This window comes from Larus michahellis, chromosome 7 (assembly GCF_964199755.1).
Source record: "Larus michahellis chromosome 7, bLarMic1.1, whole genome shotgun sequence".
In the NCBI taxonomy this organism is placed as follows: Eukaryota; Metazoa; Chordata; class Aves; order Charadriiformes; family Laridae; genus Larus; species Larus michahellis.
In genome coordinates this window covers 32,309,850-32,326,785 of record NC_133902.1, presented here as the reverse complement: position 1 = coordinate 32,326,785, position 16,936 = coordinate 32,309,850, and the positions used below count along the sequence as shown (strand labels likewise).

At 40.5% G+C, this 16,936-nt stretch overlaps 1 protein-coding gene across 1 annotated transcript in view; it reads right to left on the bottom strand.

The window, feature by feature from the left end:
* The window catches only part of ZNF385B (zinc finger protein 385B), a 172,858-nt gene extending 156,712 nt beyond the window's left edge, over positions 1 to 16,146 (bottom strand). Inside the window, exon 1 of the mRNA XM_074594782.1 lies at positions 16,035 to 16,146. The gene's annotated coding sequence lies outside the window, so the exon portion shown is untranslated. The remainder of the gene's footprint in view (positions 1 to 16,034) is intronic.
* Between the last annotated feature and the right edge of the window lie 790 nt (positions 16,147 to 16,936).

Genomic DNA, 16,936 nt, shown 5'->3' with positions numbered 1-16,936 from the left:
AGGGCACCTTGTCAAATTCTTTTACCTTCCCGTTTCCATAAAGTAGGAGTAAAACACACATCCTGTTACCCAAATGCATAAGCCAATACTCAAGTGGTTTTAACTCTCAAGATAGCACTGCAGGATAGTTACCATTTATTGGAAGACTGTTTTATCCAGCTTCTCAGTATATTCCTGCATTTCTGTAACTAAGTAGTATCTATTACATTTATAAGAAAACAAATTAAAATATGAGACTTCACAGGCTCCAAAACCAAGTCGAGGTAGGTCACAAGTTTTTTGTCATGATTTTCTGAAGACATTTCATACTGCCCTAACATAACTGCATTCAAGGTCTCCTTTCAACATGCACCGAACAACGTCCTCCCAGTTCTGCAAAGGTGTTTGCCAATAACTTGTGTACCACGTAAAGGTTTCCTAAGTGCTTTTTTAATTATACTGTAAATACAAAGCACAAGATCCACACTACTTACATTTGCTGTGGCATTACGTGTGTCTACATCAAAAGGATAAAACATGACTTAGGTACTAATGACTCCATTTTCGCTCTAAAAACAATCTGTAGGTGCTGTACACAGGCTGATCTAATGCCTGCTCCTGCCGTGAGGCCGTATCTTATCTAGATTATCTGAATAAATCCTGAATAACAATGGAGGAATGGCTTAATCATGCACGTTTAATTTTTTAGATACAAAGACAGATAACATAAACCAGTATCATTTTAAAGGACCTTAATTCGTTTTCCTGTGTCTGACTGCTTGCACTGTAAACAATGACTTAGGACCACTTCGGTTCTCTTGTTGACCTTCCCAAACCAAATAGACAGATGGACCAGTGAACTGCAAAGTTAAATTACTTTCCTTTTGCAGCCATTCATCTGATTCCTTTAATAAACATGCATATTTCAGGGTAAGCACAAATTTTGGGGGGAAAGTTTAAGAGAGAACCTGAAACTTTGCAAAGTTCTTATTGCAACAACAACCAAAAATAAATAGTATACTCCCAACATTGAGGTCATTAATAAATAAAGCCTGCTTAAATTTCTCATTCCACATCCTAAACAATATTACATTGTGCTCCTAAACAGCTGCCACTTCAGGATATCTTCTCAGGATATTTCACTCTCAGGATATCATAAATTCATTGTTAGTGATGCAATTCCCATTTTAAAAATATACAGACCCTCTGAAATAAAGCACACTACACAAATTTAAGTAATTTATTATCAGTGATAAGCACTCCTTTTGTTTTGTTTTGTTTTTTGGTTTTTTTTTAAATACTTAACTAGACTTCATACTCTGTTGATAAGAGACATCAAAAAGGAAGAACATCAGCTGATTCTCCTAAACCAAATCATACTAACAATTTACCCTAGCATACTGCAGAACACTGAAATAAAAACACTGCAATTTCTCCAATATGCATAAAACCCATGGTGAACTCATTTACTGAAAGTAGAATAGAAATCTAATCAAAGAAAGTTGTAGGGAATAGCTATGTTCTATATAGGAATAATTAATTATATTTCAAATTAATTCTTGTGCAAGAGAAATAGTTGGGAACAAATAAATCAGTGTCCTAAAACTCTGTCGGAGAGTGAACTCATTTGGGAACTACAGCTGTTGCACTTTAGAGATTTGGATTAAAATCCATCATTATCTTTCAGTTAATACTCTTTCATCGACCAATCAGCAGTCATATGGTGTTTACCAACCCTGGTCACTTAACCCACTTGAATGGCCTTTGTGCTATAATTTGTACTTCAATACAATCAGATTACTTCTAATCTAAATGATTTGTGTCCTTTATGGGGCAGATAAACACTAATCCCAAGGTTCCTAAAACATAGCAAGCCTAAACAGTGCCAGTGTGGCATCCACTGTTTGCCATTTTAATAGAATATTTCATTCAAGTAGGGAAATATTTGATTTGATCATCCTGACCCTGCCTTTTAGATACTCATTCCAAATTTCTTATATAGACAAAGAAGAAAAATTTATCAGCAAACACCACCACTCAGATACACAAAATCAGCAGAAAAAAATCAATATACCAATAGTTAGATACCACTTTTTGATCAAATTATTCCACAGGAAAAAAATATTTATTCTTTTAAAGTAGACTAAGCAAGCAGGAACACTTTAAAACTCCTTGTTCAGCAAGGAGTTACACATGGTAATGGCCCAGAGTCCCCAGGTCTCAGTTTAAAAAGTCCACCTCTTCAGAACCGTTTTCCAAGGATTCAGCAGTTAAAGTGTCCTCAATCATTCCTGTTCTTCAGTTAATCTTGGGTGACACTTGGAAGAAATTGCACTACAGTGCAAGTCTAACATCTAATTACATTTAACAGTAATATGCTTAGGCTCTGATCTCTCAAATGCTTCTGCACAGGTGGATCAGCGAGCATACGGCAATCTCCCTAGAAAAGGAGGGACCCAGAGATGCAAATGTATTTGCGTGATTGGAGCCAGGTACATCAGTATATCTGCACCTTGAAAAAATGCTGGAGTCAGGAACAAGAACAATTGAATAGTTCAGTAATAACCTCACGGTGAAAGCAAGTATGCAAACACCTTCGTACACAAAGATATTATCAGTGTTACCCTATTATATTCACATATTCACTAAGATATATATTTCTTACCTAGAAAAACGTATAACTAAAATTCCAACTCCCTACAAAACATATCACCTTGTAAAACTATATATATATATATAAAACTGATCATATCCCAAGTTAAGCCAGGATGAGCCTACTCAGAATCGGATAAAACATTCCCAAAGAAAAATTAAGATGTTGGATGATCTTAAATGGAATCTGTAGCTATTACCTTGCGCAAATCTAAACATGTTTTCTTACAATACTTCAGTACAGGTGCTTATATTTCATATTAACTAAAACACTTTCCTAGTTGATGACCTAAACTAGAAAGAGTTCTTATGGTACCCTTATTCACATGCAGAGGTGCTCTCAGCAGGTGACCTCAGCCTACCTTGTAGCGACAAGCGAGCTAACACACATGCAGAGAATCGGGAACCACCACCGTTGCCAAAATTCTGATTTACAACTGAGACACAAGCCTGACACAAACCTTCAAAAAGCCTCCATCCAGATTGGAGAGGGGTGAGGCAGATCAATTTATACAACAGTCCATGGGGCGTGAGGGGGATTGCACTATGAAATTTGCCATTCTGGCAGCAAGTACTTCCAGGATTATTTGGTGAATGGCACATATATTCCTTAGTCTACTCTGGAAATGGCTCTTTTGATATTCCTTGTACTTCGAGCAAGATCCCTATTACATATTACAAAATCGCCTCCTTGAAAAGTCTAGCAGAAATTACAGCTCGTTTGAGATTTCCCAGGAGAAGTTACAACAATCTCAAAAGTGCTGGGAAAGCCTCTATAATTAACTCACTTCTGGAATTACAAGCTAACACATCACCAAACACAAGAGTTTAAGAGGACCGATCTACCTTTCCAAGAGCAGTCATCTTTGCTTTTTCCACTAATTTCTCAATCTCTGCCAGAATCTTAGAAGGCTGCATAGTTCCTTGCATACTGTATTTCTGTTACATTAACTGCAATGATGAAGTGAGCACAAACGGCAATTGTAAAATGACAAGTCCCAGTTTTCCTTCTACTGACATTTAAAAGAATGACAAGAGTCCAATGCCCAGAAGCCGGAGATACAAATACAACAATGACCCACACAGCCCACTCCAACAACTAGACCTACTGCCAGTGCTTGGAGGACACTTGGAAGGAGAGTGTTGTTATTGTTTCCCAGATAACTAAAACTTCCCGGACCAGCTGTCCCAAAGACTGCTGGTTCCAAAAGAGATTTTAAAGTCAACAAATAACTGAACAAATATTTATGGATGTGAGAAAGTGATCAGAAATTTGAAGGAAGAACTTGTAAATTCTACAAATCTTAAATACTTAACAAATAAACACCTGGCGATAGCAAAACATTACTCTCTGTCAACACCAAAATATACGTCAGAAACCGTATCTCCCAACATAGGAGTCGGTAACAGTCTTCACTTAAACTCAGTAGATCATGCATGCGGTATCATACAAACTGCAAAGGTACCATGCAGTTCTTTGAAGATTAATAGCACTAAATCCAAACTTGACAAGAGGGACAAAAAATAAAAAAAAAATAAAAAGGATGGACCTGCAGATCTCTCAGGACAGACCACAACTCTCAGATATGAGCCAGCAAAGGCTCCAGCCTTTGTAGCTCCATAGAGATAGGACTACAGACTAAATAAGGAATGGACAATTCCTGGAATATGTAGGAAATGCCTACAACAGCCTCATTATTAAATATGTGTGTATGTTTGTGTTCCATACAGATGCTAGAAACAGGTATACCTGTAATGTTACGGCAGTCTTTGCAGAAGGTGAAAATTCTTGAACTTAAACTACGCAGCTGCACAGCAGAAAATGAAGGACCTCTCATTCCACTCCCATTATTTCAGATGGCTCCCCGCAGCGATTACTGAAAGCAGCTGCCCCTAATAGAAACCAAGTGATTTCTGGAGATCAAAACAATGAACTGAAGTCAGTTCATTTCTGCGATATCCCTGATTTTTTTCCCTCCCCACTCCAGAAGACACACTTAGGCTACTTAAACTATTAAGAATCCAGAATTAACTAATGTGAGTTTACAGTATTGTAGATAAGAATATCAGAACCACCTTATCAAAGATATTGTAAAGACACATGTTCTGAAACTAACAGAAACAACTAGATAAACGTCAGGTATAAGAGTAATACAGCAAACAATTACCTCTTTCTTCAAAAAGGTTACTTAAGTAGTCAAAGTAGCCATTTGAAAAAAACCTCCCCAAAACCCCTTAGCTAAATCCATTGGCCTGCTAAGGGTTTTCCACCCCGTTACTGGAATTAAATCATGCTGGAATACTATTTCTATAGTATCAAGAAAAAGTTAGAGCTAGATTTCAAATATATGGAACAGCTGCATTAAACTAAGTTTATGCAAGAAAGATTACATCTGCATTTCTATTCTTACCTGCTATTTTTATGCTTTATGGAAGACCCACATTCCCTCCTCGCTCCACTGAATTGTATACGCGACAAGGAAGCAAACAACTGTAAGTCACAGCAACACGGACTTTTATGTCCTTGCCATAATAAATGAGAAGATGCTTACAGCTGCTTTCTTCTCCTCCAGCACACCAGTCACCTAGCTAGGGGAAACCATTAAACAACTAGAGGTGTGAACCCATTCCAGCTTTCCACTTCATTAAGTCATATATCATTTTTACAGAGCAGTCATGGAACTATAAATCATGTGAGACAGAATGAGAGCTAATTAAAGGGTCAGCTAAACATATAATTTTGCATTGTTGCATATCAGAGAGCTCTAAAATTGACCAGATTTTGTATGAAATATTGTCAACTATTAAAAGACATTTCAAGCAGGTAGGTATTTTCTTCTAAGAGGTGGGCATTACTATCTGAAAGACATTGGTATTGGATTTCCTAGCATGGAAGGCCCATGAAACCCTGAATCAGCCTTTTTTTCTTTTTTAATAACAGACCTAACTCTGCCTTGCACACATGTGTTGCAGTGCAGTCTTGTATACAGTCTTTGAACTTAATCAATTTTTTTTTCCCCAATTAGAGCAAATTCATAAGCAAACTTCTGAAGACAGAAATTCCCAATCCGAGAAACTTCTAAATGCACTAAGGCAAAGCATTAATCAAATGCACCTAAATCTAGCAGTTAAACTTAAGAGTGAGCACTTCAGGCTATTTACAGGTTTCCTTTGCCAACAAGGTATGCCTCACTCGAGAAATCACAATCTATTTCCTGATACCAGATTTCTCAGTCGATGCAATTATGTGGTAAAAGATCTTTGAAGGGTTAGAGGTAAATTTGATGTAGACGTGTTAACTGAAATATATATCCTCTCTCAGAACCCAAGAGGGCTTTTAAGCATGCATAATATTACTGTGACACCTAGAGCATCCGTTAGTAGGTGAGAAACCCATTACACCAAGGCCATATAAAAATACAGCATGAGGATGAGCCTCTAACTGCAAGAGCTTTTTCTACAGGATTTTTATAGAGATGGAGATATATGTTTTATTTTTATTCCTTCCTCACCTTCTTTTTAGCGACATAATAATTGTAGTTACTGAAGCAATTCATCAAATGCAAGAGAATTAATCTCAGAGTAATTATTAACTATATACATTTTAAAATATACATATTCATCAGTCTCAATAATATGTAACTGCAAGGAACAGTCAAGTGCTTATATGGCAGTCTTACGCTCCATTTTTGTAACTTTGGTTTCCCACCAAATACCTTAAAACAAGGAAGAACAAATGTTTTTCCACTCTGAATGTACACATAGGTTCGACAACTAAGCTTTAAAAATAAAGAGCATTTTATTCTACTGAAGAAAAAAAAAAAAGGTGTATGAAATTTTTAAAAAATACTTTTCTTTCAGGCTTGACTGACTGGAAAAGGGGCTCAAAAACTTTATTATTAAAAATGAAGTAGCATCCATCTGAAGATTCACATTTTTCTTGGGTATCCCAAGTATCCCAGCAAGTCACCAGCACTCTTGCAATTTGTAGAGCTACAACCAGGAAGCGGGACGTGGATCAGATACACAGCAAGGTCAAATACTAAGGTCACCAAGCCAACACAGGGGTCAAGAAATTAGTAAAGCCAAGAAATACAGCTACTGAAGGGAAGGCCAAAGACCAAGGCATTACGCTGCCTGAGGGGACAACAAAGCGGCGGGTGTGGAGGATGATGAGGAGCAGCAGGGGCCAGGCAAGGCTGCCTGCAGTCAGCCCACAAAGCCACAGCTCACTCTCCTGCGACCTTCAAACCCAATGGATCCCAAGCAATCTTTAGGAAGTTTTTCACCTTCACGCTATCCTACTACTTCTAAGAAGCATTTGGCAGTACTCTGATAAGCGAATTAAGTTCTGCCTATGGCTTTTTGGAAAAACAAAAAATACAAATCCTAGTAACAAGCATTCTAGAGAGATTCTGACAATGATTAAAAAAACACTAATGCCCATTTTTGAAAACTGGCCCCTTCAGAAATGCAAGCTGAGATGATCCTTTTAAACAACATAAAATACTTCTGTGGCCCAATGCCAGCTACTTCAACCTTATAAGTAATTTTAAAATATATCTGTTTTTTGCAACAAGTCATTGACATGAAAGGAATTTGAGGGTGTTCATAAGATGGAAGAGGCATCATGACAGCGGGAACGTAACAATGATAGGAACAGATTAAAAAAAATATATAGTCAAAAATACGTAATCAGAAACATTCAAAACTTTGATGCAGTGTCTCATAAAACATGATCTCCAGCTCTGTAAAAACAAAAGCCGCTCTACACAAAACATCATGTTAATATTACAAACACATTTATACGGTAGTAGTGTACAAAAGCAAATCTGCCAAGACCCCCCACGGTCAGCATGAAACATGCTGTTTACTCCCAACTCCCTGTGACAGTTCCCATAGTTATCACAACCACATGGTAAAAAACACCCCTCTGATCAGCTGTGTACAGCACATGAGGCAGGAAGCGGCCACGGTGCTGCACATAGAGATTACAAACCCCACATGCTCCTGCTGGCCACAGACTCCTTGCAGACTTGTGTGTCATGTCATCTGGGGTTTAACGCCAGCATGTGCCTTGGGGTTCTTTTTTTGTTTTGTTTTGTTTTTTTTTTAAAAAAACATTCACCAGATCAGATCAGTATAAATCTCTTCCTCTGAATGAGAAGGAAGTTCTCCTATCCTTGCTCAAGATATCTAGATTTCCACTTTATAGACAGAGAAGAAAATTCCAATTCTTTCTTACAATACAGCAACTTGATCAATATTCTAACTTACAGTTAAGAAAGCAAGGTGAAAAGCTTGAGAGCTACAGATAACACATAAAAGAGTCCATGGGGTTCCTTCAAGGGCAGAATTTTTTCCAGCTCTTTTAAACTGCAACAACAAACCACCACCAAGTTATATGCAGAAATACTGGCCAAGGCAAATTCACTGAAACAGTTAAAAACAAGCATTACAGCATTCCTGTTTTGTCTGCCTCTTGCTTTCTCCTCCCAATCCTATTTGAGTTACATGATAAAGTGTAATTATGAAGAAGACAATTAACATTCATCAAATTTAGATCTGAACGTCAACTATGTTGCAGTGCCGTACACATATGACATTGCAACATAGTTGACAATATAACTAGATTATGAAGTTGACAATATAATTAAATTTTTACACTAGTTCTGTCAACATTTGTTATTACTGATCATCAATGCAACTTTCTTTGATGCTTGCTGAAGTTCATAAAGTTCCATTGTCTGGTTTCTTAAGCTATTTTTGTAGCATTCTTGAGTTGGTGAGACTAACCCACATGCCAAGGAAAGACAGCAGAATTTGGACTTGAAATGTTTTCTGAAACCTAAAAGAAAATGCCAGTGTAGGCAGCTCTTGCCTAGCCTTTCAGGAATATCACTTGCTCCACAGCATCTGTCACCTGCCTGCAGTAGAGAAGTCATCCCAAGTAGGGTAGATCTAATCTAATTCAAACCTAGATCAGTAAAGCTACAGCAGTCTCGTGCAACTCTAAGAGAAGAGTGATTTCCATCTTCAAAATTTATTTTATACATTTGCAGAAAACATATATTAACTTTGAGCAGTTGAATACTATATAGAATAGGGTAATAGCACCAAACGTCCCTATTGATATGTTAGAGTACTTCATATTTTTCATATTATCTATGGGACTGGGAGTGTCATAACTCCATTTTGGCCACCCAAAACTGTCTATAATAAGATTCTGCTGCTTCTGATGTCACCTGTCTAAAAGACTGTGCTGAAGTTCCCCAGACTGGGATCTGACAATATCTGAGAAAATACCAGCAAAACTCAGACAAAGCAGGCCAAGCCTCTAATGCCTACCTCTACTACCACATAGTAGCACGAAGTTAATTTCTTCAATCATTCCATAAGCTCCAGAAGCCAGGTTATGGATCTAAACATTTTAAAAACATTGATGAACAACTCAAGATTTACCATGGTTCCTTAGGACAGGATTTACAGATTGTATAGCTTGCTTTTATTTTTAAAAAAAACAACAAAAACAACAGCTAATAGGGTCTTTAAATTACAAGATCATTTTTTCCCCTCTCCTCACAGACTGGAAGGGAATCAAGACAATCAACATAAGTCATAAGAACAGCTACCTCCTGAAAAAAAAAAAAAACCTCATTTGCTGTAGAAGTTGGAAGAAAAGCAGGAGACTGCAAGAGAAAAAAATTTTCTCAAGGTTAAGGCATCTGAATGCTGCAGTGCAGAATCCACCTGTAGCCTGGGCTCTACCACACAGGTGGTAGTAATACTAGGCAAGTTGCTTAAATCAATCCTTCCACAATCACTAATTGCACACACCTTTTCAGAGAGCCCAACTTGATACCTCTGAGCTCTAGTTTATAGAAGTGATGAATGCTCATGCTGCAGTTCAAAGCAACAGAAGCTCTGCTGTGAATACACACTACATCATCCCAATTGTTGACGTACCAGTCCCCACAACTCTCAAACTGAGCATCAAATAGCACTGAAGACCTCTCTCTGTGCTGAAGCTCCCCCTCTATGTTGGGAGAAAGCCATTCATTTCTGTCATGGAAATGTTGCAAAGATTGGGGTTTTGGGGGTTTTTTGGGGTTTGGTTTTTTTTTTGGTTTGTTTTTTTTACTGTTTGTGAAGCACACAGCTACTATAGGCTGAGCACGAGCCCACATTTTCAGAATAACGTTTGAATGAAAAGGCATGCACCAAAAGATCCAGGAAGAGTCATCTGTCAGTAAGCAAACATTAGATACCCTGTGCACAAATCCTGGTGAGAGCCCCACAGAAAACAACAAAAATGACTCGTGATTATACACACTAACAGGCTCAGTTAAGTATAGACAACACTTTCTGGCATTTCCTAATTTTCATATTGTTAACCTTGCAACTTTTAAGTTGTCTTAATGCTGTTTGATGTCTATAATATGGGCGTTCTTGTTTCACTGATTAACAAGGGACCAAGCTGAGCATTAAACATGGTACTGACTATGCACAGGCCCTGCAATCTACCAAATATGCAGCTTTCTGGCATAGACTGCACCTGCATTGCAGATAACAGACTGCAGAAATGGGCAAAGGCAGAATCTTTTTCTATAAAGCTTTGACACTGATTTATAAGGGATTTTCTTAATTAGTAACATATATTAAATAGTCTCATTTTAAAAGAAAGATGAAGTGCATCTAGCCACCTACGTACATTTGCAATTCCAAGTCCAAGATTCACCATCCAATTATTAGCAGGTGGCCAAAGGAAGAAAGATTATGCAATTTTTTTTTGTAATATGCAGTCACGCAAAGATAGAGACTAGCTACTCCTCTGCTAGCTTGCATTAGCATTTCCATTATAAAATCCCATTAGGATCTTCCCATGCCTTCTCTGGAAGTCTTGCTGCGCAGGGCAGAGTAAGAACTTTGAGAGTGTTTACTTAATATCTTACCCTCATCTTCTCTGGGATACGTCTTGATAACGAGTCTCTTATGTTCCAAACATTTTTTTCGCTGGCATAGGAAAACAAGCTCATTTTTAAAGCTCAAAATTATGATACAGACAAACACACACTGTGAAGTGTAAACCAAGTTACATAAAAATCACATTATACTTTTTTTCCTGTCCTTCCACTTCGAAGCATAGTGTACTAACACTGCCTGTCACATCACTAGTCCTTAAACTAATTAATCTTTGAAATTGTATCAAATTGTAATAGGACTAAGGAGACCTGATAGTCTACTGTATTTAAATGGGATGTACTAAGAAGTGTCAAATTAAAACTCAGCAGCATGATCTGTTAAACAAAATCTCCTACCATATGTTTAACTTTCTGGTACCTGCACAAATATATGTAGAGAGAACAATGTGGCCTACAGACATAACCACTTAGGCTATAAACTCATTAGATCTTACAAGTTTAGTAATGCTGAGTAGTGTTACAGATTCAGTAGGTGGCATCCTCTGCTGGCAATCAGCACTACACCAGCCACCATTAAGTAAATCAATTATAAACCACTTGGCATGAGAAGACACTGGTTGTAGAATGGCAGCATTTTGGGTGGCATGCTGCACCAAAAGCCTCACAAACCATAAAAACACCAAGACACATTAAAAGAAAATTTAAAAATATACCTTAGTCTTTTAAGGATCACCTTCCCTGCCACACAGATGCAAGTAACGGGGTGAACATCATGATATTATCACAGAGTGGACTGACTTTGAGCTTTGTGGGTTGTTTGCAAGAGGACACTTGGTGAGACACCTCTCAGTATGATTCAGTGAGCTGTAGGAGACACGATTACCCAACTTCACATGCAGAATGAATGACTTAGTTGCAGATGTGTCCCAAGTCCTCCATCCTTTCCGCACTGGCATGTCTGCACCAAACAGTTCGCCAATAGAAAGCCAAGAGTAATGAAACGCTGTTCAGCGTATTCCAGAATCACAGCATTTTACCAATACCACAACCCATCTTCCCGTCACGCAGCAAAATCCCCAAGAAAAGGTCTAGAAAATTGTGAACTAAGATGCACAATTATGCAGATCCTGCATTCTGCCCCAGAAGAAATTGCATTTTGCCTATCTGTAAACTGAAACCTATTTATGCAGTCTGTGTTCAAGGCAGACTCGCGACATTTTAAAACCTATGAAACGCTTAAACAGAGAAGGCTATGTAATTGAAAATAATTTACATATATAACATGAGGTGAAAAGGACTTTAGGTGTCTAAAGCTTCTGCTTGCACTCATCTTTAGCTAGACCCTTCCTTATTCCTTATTGTAAGTGTTTAACATGAAGAAAAGTTGTTGTCAATAAACAAAGTCTGATTGGATAATTTCACTGAGGAATGAAGTATTAGCAATGTTTTCATAACAGCCTAGCTTGCTCATATACAAATAATCATTAATAATGTAAACAGCACACTTCTAATGTGCCTAGATGTGTATTGGCACCACCTGTCATTACAAGATCTGTCTGGCAGTTCAGCCGCAGCAAATTGGTAAGGAACCAATATTGATAAGTGAAGGACTGGAACTGCACTGATATAGTTAGATTGGTTTACAAGGCTTCTATTTTTACAAACCTTGGCAGCTCAGGTTCTCTAATGAATTTTTAACGTGTCAATTAATACGTTTATAGAAAGCAATGTTCACTTTAGCTAATACATAAGAAAAATCACAGTTGCACACAGAATGTACACCATAAGTGTGAAGATTCTACGCGTTACATTTGAGAGATTCAGAAGGATTATTGCAGACGATCTGATGAGAACACTCATCTAGATAGGAAACACAATAAAATTGCAAAATTTAATGGGCATGATTCACCACTCATGGAAATATTAGCTCAGCTTCATGCACTGTGATGTATGGCAGGGAATAAGAAAAAAAAAAAAAAAAACGCTTTCTTCTTGGCAGAGTAAGACCCTAACCTCCTGCCGGTAAAAGGCACATTATACCAAAATAAATTACAAAGTATTTTGTTATTTTTACCAACATACTATTGATGCCATAAATTAAGCAATGCTTACTTAATAATATATGCTTCCACTGAACATAACTGTATTAGATCACTAGCTACGGTTTTGCAGCACTTTCTCCAGCAACATAGAATGACGTCAAATGACTGCACTGTGCAGATCCAATTTTTGTCGTAATTCTCCAGTTTGCTCTGTGCATTATGTAAAACCAGAAAACAGACTAATTTTATGAAAAACATTTTTAAAAATCCTTATGACATGAATTTTCAAAATGTTTTTGATGTTTTGTTTTAAAAACGTTGTCATTTGTTAAATAATAAAAATCATAAACTTCCTACAGTAAGCTTATGCACGCTCTGTGAAGCTGCAGTAAAAAGAGACATTTTACCTTTGAAAAGAACCCATACATTTTGCACTTGTGAGCAAGATAACAATAGAAAATAGCCCTTCAACCAACATGTAAACTGCATCTGTAAAGTTAGGCAAGCAGAGCATCTGGTGAAAGTCTACAAACCTATGCAGCTAAAAGGATATTACAGTCACACAGGAGAGTGAAGTTCCTGTAATTCCTTCAACACTCCATGCATTCATCAGCTTGAGCATAAAAGATGCAAGTGCTGTCTATGGATTTGGGTAAATTTCCCTTTTGTTAACTGGGATATTACGGCATGTAATATCTTTCCCTACAGGATCATATAAGATATTCATGCTTGTATCTTGATGGGTGACATATATTAAGTACTACAATTTTCTGAATGAAATGCAAAAGTTACAGGACTGAAATATTTATCAACTAGAAGTTGACACTCAAGGAATTTCAATGGTTTTAAAGCATATAGCAAAGTGATAGCAGAATTTCAGAAAGCAAGCTATTCAGACTGCAAAGTCATCTTTTCTTCCCACTAACTACAGGTGACCTAAGCTTTGCAGCATATTTCACTACACTAGAGAGAACCTTGCATTCCAGTTCCATACTCTGTTACATCCCAACACAGCCTGACAAATGTTTCGGGATTTGAGACTACCCCAGCTGTACCATATGTTCATTTTTAAAATAACACTAATGCCTCATTTCATAAATTCTCAAACTCTTAAAGCAAATGTTCTGAAACCACAGTCCCTTGTGATAACCTGAAGAGCAAAGACTACAACGATGGTTAAGCATCTGCTATGTTTTATGCAGGAATCCTCATTGCCGTTTGAAATCCAAGGACTTGCAAAGCTAATTGACTAACAAGCCTACACTCCCCCAAAAGATTATCTTCCACAAGATTTTTTTCCTGCTTTTATACCGCCTTATCCCTGAGCAACTGTACTCCAGTAGGAAGACATCCTCTCAATTAAAACTTAGCTGAAGGAATCGCAAAGAGGAGAAAAAGAGATGCAGACAGATGAGAACAGTTGGTCGAGAGAGACTGATGCTGGTGCAAGTACATCCATCCCTGGCGAGAGAGCACGCAGCGCAGACAGAGCACAGGGGTGACAGAGAGCTCCCGCTAGCGCGGAAAGAGGCAAAACCAGCACAATCTCTTGATACCAGCTACTTTCTGTTAATGCTTTTAAGTTTAACCAAGCATCCATTATATTATTCATCAGGGAAAAAACCCACAGGAACTCAGTAACTTAGTGAAGATACCATGCACAAGGATTGTTTCCTAATTTCTTTAAAACTTATGGATTATTTAATCAAACAACAGAGGGAGAAGTTAGTAACATGATCAGTTTCACAACTCCCGTTTTCTCTTCTGCCTTCAGGGTTCACACAATCACATCAATCCCTGCTCCCTGGAAAAGGTGTGAGGTATAGAAAACCCATCTGGTGAGACCGAACACCAGAAAAAAAGTTTGCGGCCATAGAGGAACACCTTAGCAAAAAAGAATAAAACAGAAAAACCTCATCCCTCCATCCAAGCACTCTACTGACCTGGTAAATTGGAAGGAGTAGCAAGATTACTTATTTAGAAAAGGAGAAGCAGCATAACCCATTCGAACCTGCCTAGAGTCAGCTCTGGACTGTGCAGAGACATCTTTTTCTCCTTTTTGGAACTGAAGTAACAGGGCAGGGGGTGGCTGAGCACAACACTGCCATGAGAGGCAGAAGATGCAAAGAGCCCGTCCTCCCTGAATTCACTAGCGTCCTACCATTACCTCTCATTCTGGACCTGCAGTAGCAATGCTTCATCTACACCTACTGCAATCACACAGAGGCATCCTCATCAACATAAGGTTTTTACACTACCGCTTCATATAACATTTGATTTAGATAAGAAAACTTACACGTTCTTGACAGCAATGGAGGACTTCTTTTGCATCTCATTTTTATACTTTGTGAAAGACATTACAGAAGTAGTAGCAAAGAGGATGGGAAATAAAACTATCATCTCCCTCCTCCTATAAGTAGTAGTTAGCTGTAGTTTAACTTTTAAAATTTATTTAAACTTTTGAGTGCCCAGTGCCACGCTTCTCTAACTTTTCCTTTACAGACTTTTCCATTCAAGCATAACAATAAAGACCTAGTGCCCAGAAGATTTAAAACCCATGAAGAGAGTTCCCTGGTTTGTTTAGGAGTCAAAAATCAACAGAAAACAAACAAGAGCATTCACACACGCATGAGTGTTCCGACATTTCCTCTGAAAAAAGGGAATTTCGTGTCTGTACCCACAGAAAACACAACCTTGCATCTACCTCTCCTTTACGTGCTTTGAAACACAGTGTCACCAGAACTTAAAGTTTAACATTTTAAGCATGCCACCACCGTCCACGGGCTTGTGATGAGAAGCCAAGCACTTACGCTTATCACGGGTAATTAGCTCATCAAGGATGACTCCTTCATGTAGGTTAATTCCTCCTTTACTGAAGAAATTTACCTTTCCCAAAGTCGTCGTGATTTATAAAACAAGAAAGCCGACCTATGCTCACGCAATTATCTTATTTAAAAAGTCACTCGGTATGCAAGAAAAACGGGGCTCCGCGTAGCCGGGAAGCCCAGGAAAGAAACCCCCGGCACCTTTCCGAGATAAGAAAAATCGTTACGCAAATCTCATGCACTGCCGAAGACCCTGACCTATTTAGCGGCGCGCCTTAGCCTTTCCTGCAAACAAACGTGCGGCGGCGAGAGACGCCCATAAACCCCCTCCTCCGCCCGGAGGAGCCCGGCGGGAACCCCGGGGAAACCCGCTCCCCGCCGCTCGCCCCCGCTACCTGCGGCTCCGCTCCCCGCCGCTCGCCCCCGCTACCTGCGGCTCCGCTCGCCCCGCTCCGCAGACAAGTTTGTCCGCCGGGGCGGAGCGGGCGGGCTCGGCCCGGGGGCTGGGCATCCCCGGGGGGCAGATCGCTCGCCCCCCAGCTCCTCCTCACCGTGACATTGAGCAAGGTCCCCGCCGGCACCTGCCGAGCCCCGGAGCACCGCCCGCCCCTTACCTCAGCGGCCGGCGAAAGGGAGGGAGGCAGCGCGGCGCCGGCGGGCGGGCGCGGCAGCCCCGCTCCGGCCGGACCGATGTGGAGTGCGTCCCAACTCCGCCGGACCCCGGCGGCCCGCCCGCTGTCCGCCGTCCCGGCGCATGCGTCCGCCGGCCCCGCCAGCCCTCCGCGGCCCCGCCGCTGCCGCCGCCCGCCCCGCCTCAGCGGGCTCAGGTGGGGCGCGGGCGGGCCGGGGGATCGCCCGCGGGGGCGGAGCCTGCGCGCTCGGGCCGGCGGCCGTTGGCACTTGTGGCCGCGGCTCTCCCCCGGCTGAGGGGAAGGGCCGGTCCCAGCTCCACCGCCGTCGCACCGGAGTTCGGGAGTAGCCCCTGGGGCGGCTCCGCTGAGGGCTGAACCGCCCGAAGTTGCCGACCCTGCCCCCGGGGCCGCCCGCTTCCTCGCCCGGGTGCCGCTCAGCGGGGCCAGGCCGGGGCGAGGGGGTGGCCCGGCCGCTGCCCCCGGCCCCGGGAGTCTCTCAGGGAGCGGGGACGAAGCCGGCTGCTGTCGGAAGCGGGCTCCTGCAGCGCAGTGTGGTTATTTTCCCTGGTTTATAAACCCCGAGGCGGCCGATGGCGGTTACCTCAGCGTTTTCCCTGCCGGGAGTACCGCGGCCCCGGCCCAGAAGCAACAGCTTTCCAAACAAGCCCCAGAGGAAACACACGCCTCCTGCTTTCCTTGTCCCCCCGTCGGTTTCTGGTCGTCTTTGTGTCCTACATTTAGACAAACCGCTGGTGAGAATCCCAAACCTTTGGCTTTGTCGTCCCACCCGTCAGCAGTGCAAAACAGTAAGCATTGCTATTAAGTTCTGTTCTGTCAACTGTACAAAACTGTGTCTTAAATATAATCATTCCAGTGGCAAACAT